Below are 4167 nucleotides of genomic sequence, written 5' to 3' on the forward strand. Positions count from 1 at the left end.
GTGTACACATATATATGTACGCTGCAACAAAGCACTTTTGGCGGGAAAATTTTAGTTTTGTTAGTGATACCTAGAGTGCTTTGCACCAAATAGAAACCTGTCACAACAATAATGGAATATCGCAACCTGTATAGAAAATATAAAAACAATAATTGTCGTTTTGTATATTAATATATCCCAAAACCAAAGTGCAGGTACTACATTAAAATATTTGTTCGTTCCAATTTCAATGTACGCATACATTTTAATATCAAAAAACTCGACTAAGCCCCCTCAAGCCAGTAATAAATACTTGCTAATAAAAATCTTAGCCAACTGCTTACGAACCACATCAATTCCTCACTAGCATAAGGCGCATTCCTCGGAGTATATACCTTCAAAAACAAAAATTTGATGGGAGCATTAGATTAAATATCATTTTAGCCTAAATATGACCTATAACGACCAAACAAGTCTCAAATGTGCACAAATAGATTGGATTGAGTATTGGAAAGTTAAAACTAATCATATGAATCATATAATAAGTTTGAAATGAGTTCTTAAGTTCGTTAGTCCAAAGTTGGGAGCGAAAATGTCATTTTAGTCTAAATATGACCTATAACGACCCAATGAGCATTAAATGTGCATACATATATTGGAATGAGTCTTGGAAACTTAAAACTAAGCATATTAGTCATGTAAAAGGTTTAAAAGGAGTCCCTAGGTTCTTTAGTTCAAAGTTGGGAGCGAAAATGTAATTTTAGCATAAATAAGACCTATAAAGCCCCAATAAGCCTTAAATGTGCATAAATAGATTGGAATGAGTCTTAGAAAGTTAAAACTATGCATATTAAACATGTAATAAGTATAAAATGAGTCCTTAGGTTCTTTAGTTCAAAGTTGGGAGAGAAAATGTCATTTTAACCTAAATATGACCTATAACGACCCAATGAGCCTTAAATGTGCATACATATATTTGAATAAGTCTTTGAAACTTAAAACTAAGCATATTAATCATGTAAAAGGTTTAAATGGAGTCCCTAGGTTCTTTAGTTCAAAGTTGGGAGCGAAAATGTTGCCCCAATAAGCCTTAAATGTGCATAATAGATTGGAATGAGTCTTGGAAACTTAAAATTAAGCATATTAATCATGTAATAAGTTTGAAATGAGTCATTAGGTTCTTTAGTTCAAAGTTGGGAACGAAAATATCATTTTAGCCTAATATATCACAAAAAAAACTTCTTGAGCGTAGAGAGGTCAGTTGTGATTTTTTAAAAAGGTCAATCGACTCACAACAATATTCCCACCATAAAGTTCAAGCATTGGCGGTTCTTACCTCATTCATAATTGGATTATACACGACACCGACAGTTGGGACTTTTCCAATGGTGAGACCAATAGAAACACAAACAAACGGGAACCTGAGAGTTGTATTTTTGTTAGGGATACAACTTAAAATCGGAAGGAAAAATTTAACAAGGAGAAAGGTTATAACTATTTACCCGTGCACAAAGTTAGTTGTCCCATCAAGTGGGTCAACAATCCATGTAGGATCATCCGTCAACTCTGTAGCACCAAAGGCAGCTGTAGTTTCTTCACCAAAACTGTAAGCGTTATGTTGTGTAGAATCCATTTCAGAACTGTTGAAACAAAGTTAGGTTCCTCATCAGACCTCTGACGTCTAGCTACAACATCCTATTATGCTCACAGTTTGATTGTATTAGACTGGAAAGCATTGAGCTTGTTCATTAGGTACTAAATCATTTTTGCTATTTCCTTTTACAATTTAACATTAGATCTGCAGGACTAACAGAATTTTACCTATCACAGTTACATAAAGCTATCCAGCAAGCAAACAAATAAAGGCACTAAGCTACTTTTTGCACAAATCATACCCCATCCTCATATTAGAAATTTAGAATATCTTAGTTTCTTAGTTTTCCCTTAACCCCCCTCTTTCCCTCATATTCTGCGTGATAGCATTGTCTTAACTGTTCTTTAAACAATTTACCAATGGTTTATCCCCCAAACTTGTCCTTCTCGGAGTCTCATTCTAGCATTCTGTTAAGAAAGACGTCTTCGGTTTTCCATTCCCTTCCCTCTCTTGAATTTTAATTCCCCAATTCTACCCTGAAACAGTTTTAACTTAATTATTAGAGGTCCTTTACCTTTCATAACAAGGACAACTCTTAATACTAAGGCTAACATAGTCTCTTCGCAATTCTACTGTAAGTCTGCACACCTTTAACCCCTTTACCCATCCCTACAGGAAAGTTCATTAGAGCCATACACCATTCGCAATTCTACTGTAAGTCTGCACACCTTCTCCTAATTAATATAACAATTAGTACTTAGTTGTCATCAATATTTATACGAGTGAGAAAACTACCGTGGAATCGTGTGTTTCGATTTTCCCTCTAGGAAAAATTTCTATCGTACCGGTGCCTCCCTGCTTTATCAGTGCTGGATGCTTATAGAATTTCCTGGACCGAAGATTAAAGTAATTAAAGATGATCAGAACTATTTATATGTATTTTTTCTACTGTGACCAATTTGAAATTTCAAGTAAGGAAGGCATTAGGAAAAATATTTTATTGAGCAAGTCCCAAACCCTATTTTTAATGTTGACACGGCTCATTGTAAATCTCGATCATCTGGACAGCAACGTCATTAAGAAAAGTGTCTTTCCTTTGCTCCGCGAGATAAAATAGGTCACCGAAACACCTGTAGTTTACACTTCGACTCTGCTCCGTGAGGTCTTTCGGTCCAGACTGCAAACAAAAATTCAAATAAATAAAAGGTTAATCATTATGTCAAATAATAAACTTAAGTAAAATAGCGAAGGAATTAGTGAAGCCTAATATAAAAAAATAGCTATAAAATCAATCAAAACTTCACCAGCTTGAGATGGGGGCAGGGGTTTTGAGGGAAATTTCGCAGCTTTTTGCTGGGTTTGAGCAGCAGCCTGAGCTGGTGTTTTCTGAGTCGCAGCAGCAGCAGCAACCTTCTGCAGCTGAACAACAGACTCGATGAGCTGCGATGGGTCATCGTTATCGTTGTCACCCAACAAATCATTGTACAACCTACGATTCTCATCGAGAACCTTGTGATATCCACTTGCTGCTTTAGCTAGCCATACTTATGTGTACCTGGAAAGGACAACATCAACAAGTTTCATAAATCATAACTCTCAATTCATTTCCTACAAAGTCGCGTGATCACCAGTAAGTATCCTCAAGATACAACAGAGTTTATGGTAGCTAGAGATAGATGTAATGAACTAAATAATCATCGATTCTTTACAATAGATATTACATAAACTGCTAACCTGGACATCTCTTCCTTGCCGATCAAAGATCTCTTGTTGTTTCATCATCTGACTTCTCAGTTGTTCAGCACTAACATGATTGCCATTAGTGCTCTCCTGCTTCTTGGTTAAGGCAAAGCTTCTATCTCCTACCTTCAGTACGATATTAAAAGATGCCAAGACTTTCTCACCTAAAGTCACAGTTTTGGCCTGAATTTATATTTATATTTATATACTCATAAAGGAGATATGATCACTCGCCTTAGAGTTATCAGAAGACATCTTTGAAAAAGACTTCTTCCCATGTGATGCAGAAAAATCTTTTGCTGTTGCTTGCCTTAGTTGATTAGCCTGAGTAACACAAACAGTGATGGAAAGTCATTAAGCTTAATTAGTCTGGGAAATATTAGTTTACTCTGTAACAAAAACCCTACTTTCAAAATCTATAACCACATACCATATCACTTTGGGAGCCCGTGCGTTGATCGAATTAAGAACTGAGAACTGATTCCACTAACTGCATTGAAGAAAGGACCAACTTCAAGGAAACTCACTAGTTGAGCTCGTGACGCTGTGACAGTGTAGTTGATTTATTATGAAGTATATGTATCACAATGTGGATATTTTCCACCTTGGGTTAACTACATATACTATAATCATACAAAATGAAAATAATGTAACCCTCTCCACAAATTTTTTTTCCTCGTGTGCACCTCGAATGGAAAAGTTTATGAATCTGGTAAAGTTTAAGATTTCCTCAAGAGACATCATCAATACATAACACTTCCAAAGAGTAAAAAAAATAACTGAACAATGAGCGGAACCAGCACAAATCCATTTTACACACTACAGTATTAGTTATTATGATCACCACACCGCGG

General features: G+C 35.7%; 1 long non-coding RNA gene across 1 annotated transcript; it reads right to left on the reverse strand.

Moving 5' to 3' along the window:
* Nucleotides 1-337: 337 nt before the first annotated feature.
* On the reverse strand, nucleotides 338-1558 carry LOC130462472 (uncharacterized). Its single transcript, XR_008922702.1, has 3 exons — nucleotides 1482-1558; nucleotides 1316-1400; nucleotides 338-374 (listed from the first exon to the last, which is right to left on the reverse strand). It is a non-coding gene; the product is annotated as an uncharacterized lncRNA (long non-coding RNA).
* Between the last annotated feature and the right edge of the window lie 2609 nt (nucleotides 1559-4167).

Source organism: Spinacia oleracea, chromosome 6 (assembly GCF_020520425.1).
Source record: "Spinacia oleracea cultivar Varoflay chromosome 6, BTI_SOV_V1, whole genome shotgun sequence".
NCBI lineage: Eukaryota > Viridiplantae > Streptophyta > Magnoliopsida > Caryophyllales > Amaranthaceae > Spinacia > Spinacia oleracea.